This window comes from Balearica regulorum, chromosome Z, assembly GCF_011004875.1.
Source record: "Balearica regulorum gibbericeps isolate bBalReg1 chromosome Z, bBalReg1.pri, whole genome shotgun sequence".
NCBI lineage: Eukaryota > Metazoa > Chordata > Aves > Gruiformes > Gruidae > Balearica > Balearica regulorum.
The window spans coordinates 42,254,745-42,265,037 of NC_046220.1; positions in this window are offsets into that span (position 1 = coordinate 42,254,745).

Here is a 10,293-nt window from a genome sequence, read left to right on the forward strand (position 1 = left end):
ATGGCTTAGTAGTACAAAATCATCTTTTCATCCTACGTGAATATGCATATGTGTTCTCATGTCTTCTACAGCTTTTAGTCTGTGCAAAGGAGTTATGAATGACTTCTATAATGACTCAGGATAACAGGCACTTTCCTAAAACAGTAATTTTGCGTTTACACAGTAGATTTTAATGCTCTTCTGCATTAGATTAGATGTATGCATTTGATTAGATGAGATGCTAGTCTGGCAGTTATGGGTCTGAAGTTCTTCCAATGCAAGAGTGAAACTTTGTCCTTATCTTGCACACTATCAAAAATGCAAAGGCCGTTACCTCTTACACATTTTGTGGAACTTCTGAACGTGCCTTCGGAGAGGCAGAGTCTCCATTCATGCTCACAGGGATGCCAGGTCATGGGAAGAACTGCCCCAGTGGTTGCTGCTTCACGCTGTGTGTTCCTTCTCTACTACATGTTGCCATTGTTGCAGCGGTGTTGGCAGACACAAGCTGGTATCGCCTTTTATCTGTTTTGGTGGGAAATCTGGTATTGAGCTGAAAATGGAATAGCTGAGGCTTGAGCACATGTTTCATTCGGTAACTAGGGCATTCACCCTGAATAAATGGGTAGAATGGATAGCAAAGAATGGCAGCTGCTTGAACTGTCACAACTCAGTTGTCTGTAGCACTGCCTATCCCAGACAATTGACTGTCTTTATTTTACGCATTAGCATTCCAATGTGTTTCTGGTTTTAAAAGATGCTCTTTACTATACGCATGACTGATTCTGTATAGGAAAAGAAGATATTCTTATATCTTTTTCCAGTAATAACAACAAATAAGGTTATAAACAATAATTATATCTGTGTTATTTACTGTCTTCCTTCTAAATAATTGCTGGATGATGAATTACTTTATTCCCTTTCCAGGTATAAATCAAGTTGCTGCACAAATTTTAGTATTGTGTCTTCACTGGTGACATCCCCTGGTGTAATGTAACTTACAGCAAAGACTGCAGTTTGTGCCAAAATCTTGCCTGGTCGTTGTGGAGGTGGATTGCTTTGTCAGCCTGACTCATAAGGGAGAACTGGTTTCAGTCTCAAATAAGACTGCAGTAGCAGTAAACACTGTTCACAGAATGCAAACATTCAAGGTTTCAGATAGTTTCTATTGTAATGCTGTGATATAATTGTTGCAGTGTTATTATGTATGCCCCAAATAACAATACTAATAAAAATACATAATAATTAATTACAATCACTTTGCTTCGCTATTATTGGTTAGAAATGTTTAAAGGATTTCTCATCATAGCATTTGCAGCAGTGTACCAACCTACAAGTATTGGGGTGTGCTTAGCATTTCAAAAAAGGCATATTTTTGTTCTCTGACAAGTTAAAGTCAGTGTGCTGCAGGCTTAGAGTACCATTTGCATATTAATAGATAGAATTATAACTCTTAAAAAGCTTCATATTGATCAATGCATGTAAGACCTATGAAGACTCTGGATAAACTGCAATGAAGGCCATTGCAGAGCACACAAGAGAAAAGTCTTTTGGTGAGAGTCTTCCCTCACATGTAGCTAACAGACTTTTCATCTGATCTAGGAAGGGCACAAGTTTATTCCTCAGTAGGTCAGCCCTTTACAATTCAACTCGGACTGTTAGTTGAGGACTAACTTATTTTTATGTTTTGTGGTAGCAATTTTAACATTTGAGACATCTTTTTGAGGGAAAGCTTAAGATACAAGCAGATGTTCTAGTTGTATGGAGATGTCTGAAAAGAGCAAATGCTTACTTGGAATCAATGTCACTTTTGCAAATACATGCGCAGTTTACTTAATGACATCTGTCGTGTTAGTTTAAGTTGAACAACTTCCTGCACAAGCTCTGTTGTCCAAACTGTTGTAGGGTGTAGAAGAGTCACAGTGACTCTTAAATTACTCTAAGGATATCTTTCTTTGTTCTTAATGTTTCTAAGGCCATCACGATTTAAAGCATTTGAGATGTGACCTTGCATTTTGTTTGCTTAAATAAACTAACTGTAGGTTGCTTTGAAAGAAAGGCATCAACATAGGAAATGCTAAACAGCTTTCACACCTAGTAAAGAATACATTATCTTAAATTATGGATGGCTTGGCTATTTTTAAATAGTATCATATAGACAATTTGTTGAGTCTCTGTAAAATACTTCATAACTATGAAACACCCCCCCTTAATTATTCTGTTATTAGAAAAAAGTGGGGGTTTTAATTTTTTTTTAAAGCATAATAGTGCAGCTTTTGAAGCAGTTCAAAAAGGATCATCGCCAAAAATTACAGGTTTAGCAAGAAAGGAAACAGCACACCATAGAATTTGTTGATCCAAATTATGTGGTTACCAAATGCCAACCAGCTGCTGCTTTTTGCTGCTTTTGCGGCATTCTTACCATGACATGTTTGCACTTAGGGTGTGCCCTTGTTTCTTGGAGTGGGGCTATTTAGCATGCATGTTAGACTGGAAGAATACATACTTAACCTAGCAGCACCACAGGGCACTACTGTAAATTTTCACTGTGCTGAATGCTAAATAATAAAAAGAACCTGAGTAACAAAATTCCACAAAAGTACTTCCATATTGGAAATGCCGCTGTTAAGATGGACCGGGGAGGTTGACTTATAATGACCAGAGATAGGACTCTTCTTTGTACTGTCCCTCCAAAGGATTTACAAAGGTAAGATAATAAATGTGCAAAAGGATTTCCACAATTTAGTACAGACTAAGAACATTTTTCCAAACCCCAGACAACCCTTACCTATCTTTTGTCCTACTCACTTCAAAAGGAAAAGGTCTAGATTCACTTGTTGTGTATGTACAGAATAACTCTATTACACACTTAATTCTTTTGCGTTTCTCCCCTGAAAAAGCAACTGGAGTTTAAAAATGGTGTAATACTATTGTAGAAATCTTCATACAGCTTAACCTCCATAAGGTGTCTCAATTTAAGGTAAGTCCTAAGGTTATTAGAAAAGCTGTAGAAGACATGATGAGCTTTGCCCCAGAGCACATAGGTCCATGTCCCAGGAATGGCCGAGACAGGGGGTTAGCTCTTACAGAACAACAGTCTTGCTTTCCCTTTAACTTGAAAATGAAAGAAAGGTTATTTGCCTTCCAGGCAGCTGAGAAAGGTGATGCAGGCTGAAGCCAAAACCCAGGTCACCCAGCCCATGTTTTATTTACAGCTGTGGTGGGTTGACCCTGGCTGAGGGCCAGGTGCCCACCAGAGCCACACTATCACTCCCCTCCTTCATTAGACAGGGGAGAAAAAGTACAACGAAAAGCTTGTGGGTCGAGATAAGGACAGGGAGAGATCACTCACTAATTATCATCACGAGCAAAACAGACTGAACTTAGAGACGAAATTCATCTAATTTATTACTAAGCAAAACAGAGTAGAGGAGTGAGAAATAAAATCAAATCTTAAAACACCTCCCCCCACTCCTCCCATCTTCCCGGGCTCAACTTCACTCCCAGCTTCAACCTCCGCCCCCCTCAGCGGCGGCACAGGGGGATGGGGAGTGGGGGTTATGGTCAGTTCATCACACGTTGTTTCTGCTGCTTCTTCCTCCTCAGGGGAGGACTCCTCTCATCATTCCCCTGCTCCAGCCTACGGGAGACAGGCCTTCATGAACTTCTCCAACGTGAGTTTCTCCCACAGACTACAGTCCTTCACGAACTGCTCCAGCGTGGGTCTCTCCCACGGGGTGCAGACCTTCAGGAGTAAACTGCTCCAGCATGGGTCCCCCACGAGGTCACAAGTCCTGTCAGCAAACCTGCTCTGGCGTGGGCTCCTCTCTCAATGGGTCCACAGCTCCTGCCAGGAGCTTGCTCCAGCATGGGCTTCCCATGGGCCACAGCCTCCTTTGGGTGCCTCCACCTGCTCCAGCGTGGGGTCCTCCACAGGCTGCAGGTGGAATATCTACACCCCCTCATCCTCCCTCCATGGGCTGCAGGGGGACAGCCTGCTTCACCATGGTCTTCACCACAGGCTGCAGGGGGATCTCTGCTCTGGTGCCTGGAGCACCTCCTGCCCCTCCTTCTGCACTGACCTTGGTGTCTGCAGATGTTCTTACATCTTCTCACTCCTCTCTCCAGCTGCAAAAGGTCTCTCTAACTGTTTTTTTTTCCTTCTTAAATATGTTATCACAGAGGCGCTGATGGGCTTGGCCTTGGCCAGTGGTGGGTCTGTCTTGGAGCCGGCTGGCATTGGCTCTATCAGACACAGGGGAAGCTTCTAGCAGCTTCTCACAGAAGCCACCCCTGTAGCCCCCCCGCTACCAAAACCTTGCCACACAAACCCAACACAACAGCTTACAGTCTTCTTACGTTTAACCCTAGCACTTAGAAGAGCTCTGGGAGGCTACGGGCCTTTGGAGTTGCATTGCTTTCCACTGGGGTGGTCTTTCACCACTTGATTGGTTGCAGACCGCTCTCCTTAGCAAGCCTCACAGCTTTTCAGGGTTAAATCAGAACTGTTGTCTTCTCTGGCTAATTACTAAGCCAACATAAACCACTCTCAGATGGCAGCATTGCATTCATGCTCACTTTGTTCCCAAAAGAAAATGGACATGAAAATATTTCAACATTAATAAGACATGAAGCACAGAGTAAGGAAGATAGATGATGTTAAATATTTTGTATAATATTTGCTTAATTGTATTGTATTTACATAAATCTTATGAATGATACAAGCAGTCCAGCTGACCCACAGATTAAAATGGCTTAGTTGTACGTTTTATGAAGACAAACTGGAATGACGCATCTTGCACAAACCCTCAACCCACAGTCTGCCTTGATACTTGGCTTTGATCCAGCATCCCACTTAATTTCATTTAGTACAATACACTGCCAAATGGAAAGTCCTAAACTGGGTCAGACAGTATTCCAAAATAACATATGCCTGGGGTTTTGTGTCCTGTGAAGACTGCTGCAAAATTGCAACTTCTTTGCAACAGTCAGTCATCCTGCTGTTGCAGCTCGTGTATAATCACAAAAGGGGCAAGTTCAGTTTACACAGATCTTCTACTTGTGTACATTGAACACAAGTTCAATTTAATCCACATCTGCTCTAGGTTACCTTATTCTTCTAAAGCATCCAGTCTGGTCAAGTCAGTCCTTTAGCTTAAGTGATTAACCAATGACATTTCCCTCTTCCTTTGGGTTTGATCTCACTGTTGACAAAAGCTTTCTGTTGTGAATCACATCAGTCAGAATTGCTTGAAAACTCTTGCTGTTATCAAACGTACACCTTGAGTGTGTTCCAGAATGAAACAAGGAGCCCTAAATCATCTGTTTAAATACAGTAGCTCATTACTCAGTATGTCAGGTGCTTGTTCCTTTTGTCCAAAGACTGAATGCCTAGAACAGAGGTAGACTAGACTGTATTTCAAAAGAATAATTTTTCAGATCTATGCCACTGGAATGAGTGAATTCAGGAAGACATCAACAATCAAATCCCTTTATGCTAAGCACCTGGACCCAAATTTTAATAGGCACGTAGATCAAATCTGATGTACTCAAGCAGGGGTGGCACCTGGTCAGATAATTCTGTAAGGTAGCCATTACTTGGCGTTCCCTCTCACACAGCTTCCTGTGTTGAGGAGAAAATGCTGTCATTCACAGCAGAGGAAGAAGCCTTCACCTGAACATCATTCGCCTAGCTGCATCTGCCTCACAGACCTTAGAGATTTGTGGGCAGATTTTCCTCTGCGTTTGAGCAGTGGTTTGTGGTATGGGGAGAGGGAGAGAAGGATAAATTACAACTTGCCGATCTTAAGGATCATTCATAGAGGCTAGTGCTTAAGACCGTCATCCATGACTTGCCCACCAGGGCAAGGTGGCTATGAGCAAAGCATCTACCGGCAGTGAAAGAAAATGGAAGAAGATGGTCACAGAAAATACCTCCTTTGTTTCTAGTCTGTGGACAGCAGAGGCAAATGGGGCCCAAGCAATTCCTTGGCCACCTGTGAAACTTCTGCAATCCCTGCTGTAAGCTTCACCCCATGCCATGGCGAGGGCTGGCCGGGTGCTGGGGTACCTGATGGAGCACTGCTGCTTGATGTGGGGCCAGGTGACTGGCACAGCTGTGACAGCATCCACACAGGGGTACTAAAGGTAATGCTGGAGGTGGGAGCAGGGTTGTTAAGATGGGATCGTTGATGGGTCAAGGATTCAAGAAAGAAAACAACAGTCTAGAAATCATAGGGAAAAACCAGAGGGCAGCTAGGTGGATTCACTGGGCTGAGCTGCCAGTGTGTGGGTGGCAGCCACTTCTCTGTGGGGCTGAATATCCCATGGGAGCCCACCCTGCCTGCAGGAACAATGCCTATCTGGCCCTCAGAGTCTTGTTGGGGTGGTCAGCACACTGGCACTTTGCCTAGCAGCTCACTAAATCCCAGCTGCCTCTTGTGCATGCCAGCCAGTGAGTAATTGCTTTATGCTTTTATGTTGTGCATATCTTGCTTGCAGCATCTCTTTGCACCCAGAATAAGATGTGTGAACAAACCAACCCAAAAGAAGGGTCTTAACATGTCTTACAATCACTGATCGACCCACTTGGGTGAATCATACAAAATTTTGGCCCTTCAGGAACAGAGCCACCCGTCTGCAGAAGCAGGATCCTTGGGCATATGGTTCTGTGAGCAGGAGGGCCAGGGATCCCAAGTAATTGCATATTTCTAGGTTATGGCTACTGTGCTCTATTTCTACCATTCTCCCTTCTATATTCCTACAGATCTTTAATTATTACCAGCTGTATCATGAATATCTCAGTTTGAGAAAACATTTTTTTTTCTAAAAAAAATGGGACATAAGCATTCCCTTATAACTTAAAATCACCACCTTAAAAACAGAATCGCCCTACAAAATTATCCCTTTTAAATTTAGTGATTTACATCACAAGGATTTACATTCACCCTTAGCAGGTGCTCATGTGAATGGAATAATATAAATGGCCTACTTCAACAAAACTTTAGAAGTATTTGTCAAATTTGAGGGTGGAAAGAATGCGTCTGAGACCTCAGCCTTACGTGCGGGAAGCCTTATGAGCTGACTGAGCTCTGGGGTTTGCAGGAAGAGCCACTTAAGCCAAATGTGTCTGCTGGAGGCTGAGTAACTCTCAGGAAATTTGGAAAGGCATTTTTTCATTCCTGGCTGAAAGGCTCTATATGCCTCTAAGTGCTAAGGATTTAAAGTGCGCAAAGGAGAAAGAGAAGAGGTTACAGTATTGCAAATTAAGGAGATGGAAAAGAGGTTCCCAATATCTTAAATGTACTTATTTTCAGTGCCTCAAATAAAAGGGAGAGGGGAACATGACAAAGTTTAGGTACAACAAATTCATTATTGCTTTTGCAATCACAAACCCACTGAATTTCAAAAGTTCAGGTTCTCAAATTAATTCAATTTTAAGCTAATTAAATTTCAGTGTTGTCTTTTTAGAAAATAGTTTTTTCCTGGTATACTGACAGAAGAAGTGGTACTGTTTCCTACAAAAGACCACCTGCTACTACAAGGCTACAGCCATGTATAGCACGAACCCAAGTGCATTCTTTCTTCTTTTTAGTGGTGTCCTTTAAAGCTTCATTCATAATGTAGGTCAATACTGTGGAAGAAACATACCATTTTTCAGCCGAAGGTTTGTAAATTGGGAAGGGCAGTTATATTACATCACGTAAAGATATAAAATATTGATTGCTATAATAAAAGCTATGATGGCTGGTAGTACACTTAGAATGCATTGCCCGATAGTGTTACATATGTAAAAGATTCACATCTCCACATGATGCCAGTTATTAGAATAATCTCTTGAGAAAGCTTGTAAACCAGTGAAAAAGCAGTCCATATGGCATTCAGCCATGCAGCATGTTTCAAACCTGCAAGTCTTTTATGTGGAGAAGCTGTATCTTTTTTTTACACAGAGTTCCTGTTTATGCATCTTAAATTTCATTCTTTTCACCATACACATCTGGCTGCCAGTGAGTATCTTACAATGAAATAAACAGCAGAAGATTGCACACCGTAGCCATGGAAGTGTTGGAGGAGAAAAGAAAATGTCTCTCCTTGTTTGTGGGCAGCAGCCTGCCCAGGCAGCCCTGTGAGTGGCAACTGAAGGTCGTATTTGTACCGTTTCCCTGGTGACTGCTGTCTAATGGTGAGGCACGCCTTGGCCTAATGAAGTGGTGAAGGAGATGTCCTTCAATAGGTACTGACCATGAAGTGATACCAGGAATCATTAAAATAATGTTTTCCTGTACCTTCTTCCTCTGGTTTGTTTTAATTTATGCTGTTGTGTCTTATTTACTGAATAGTCAGTGATTAACCTAGGAACGAAGTGATGCTGGAGGTACCTATATTATAGAAAAAATGTCCAGTATATTTCTATATACTGGCACAATTTCCAGGTTAACAATTTTCTTTCCTCACAGACTGAAAAATAGATAGGACCTGTGCTACTGAACCAGGGAACAGGTTTGTAACCTCATCTCTGCCATCAGCCAGCATTGCCAGCTCTAGGAAAGATACGAGGAGCCATTTCTGCGCTAAGCCAGCCAGAACAAAATTACCCCTAGCAGCCAGAGATTGTTTGAAACCCTGCAGCAAAAGCGGTGGGGTTTTTTTCCCCCTTCATTAACTGACAATACTTATCCAGCCTATGCAGATGTTGCTGTTTTAAAATATTGTTTAATATCTTCACTTAAATGAAGTGCTGTGACAGTTTTATCCCTGTGAAAGTCTTGTGCTATGATTTTTCTGTCCTATTGAATATTCCATTTGCTATGTCTGAGACCACAGATGGCCACTGTCCACGTCTTGTATTTCTAGGTGGAAATGGCTACAGTGACAAGCCAGTGAAAATCCAGGATGCCTGTTAAGACTTAAATAGTTGTACTAATGATGCCATCAAACTATCATCGTGAATTCAGAGTTAACAGGTAGGAACCTAAGCAGGTAAAACAACAGAAGAGCAGGACAATCTGACAGTTGAATAGTCTGACCTCCAAGCTGGTGGTAATGCTCTCATGGGAAGAAATGACAGCTAACACCACAAATCCATCCTTCTGCCATTTCCTCCTTTCTGTTGAAATGCCTGAAAGTTCTGGGAGTTTCCAGCTTTTGGGAAACCTGAAAGATCACATTATTCCATTTTTTTGTAACTTTTGGGATAGTGGCATGAGACCATGCAGTAGAATTTCAAAAGACCTCCTTTTGAAACTAGTTTTAAATATAATTAATATGATTTGCTTGCAAATTAGCAGGGACTTTATAGATTTTCAGGACAAGAGGCACCGTTACACCTTACTTGCATTAATGCTGCTTAAAGGGTCATCAAGGAGCTCCTATCTCAGGGAGTCTGAATGTCACCCCTCTTCCTTCTTCCCCCAGCTGAAGAATTTACCAGATTTGTGCTGAAAACAGTGTTGATAGCACAGGGATGTTTTCATTACTGCTGAGCAGTGCTTACACAGAGCCAAGGCCTTTTCTGCTCCTCACACCACCCCACCAGTGAGGAGGCTGGGGGTGCACAAGGAGTTGGGAGGGGACACAGCTGGGACAGCTGACCCCAACTGACCAAAGGGATATTCCATACCATATGATGTCATGCTCAGCATATAAAGCTGGGGGAAGAGGAAGAGTGAGGGGACATTCAGAGTGATGGCGTTTGTCTTCCCAAGTCACCGTTACATGTGACGGAGCCCTGCTGTCCTGGAGATGGCTGAACACCTGCCTGCCCATGGTAAGTGGGGAATGAATTCCTTGTCTTGCTTTACCTGCATGCGCAGCTTTTGCTTTACCTATTAAACTGCCTTTACCTCAGCCCACAAGTTTTCTCACTTTCACTCTTCCGATTCTCTCCCCCATCCTGCCGTGGAGGGGAGTGAGTGAGAGGCTGCGTGGGGCTCAGCGGCCGGCCGGGGCAAAACCATGACAAATGCCTATGAAAACTATGGGCTAGTGATGTGGAAAAGAGTTAGTATGTCATAAGTGAGTCCAATGTAGGAAGGACTCCTCTCTGTAGACCACAGGAGTTGACAAGTGCAGATCTACCACCAAAAAAAGCCTCATTTGCTAGTGCCGGCCTGAATGTCCAGTTTTGGTGTCCACTGCTGCCTCTGCCTCACAGAGTTAGGTCCCTGCTCCTGGCTTCTTAGTGGCTGGTGTCAGTTTCTGAACGCCTGACTTGAGACCACCAAAACGCTTGCTGAAACTGGTAGGAGCTGGTTCTGAATATACAAAGTTGTGTGTAATGCTCCACCTTTCTCACAGGGCACTGAGCATTTGTAG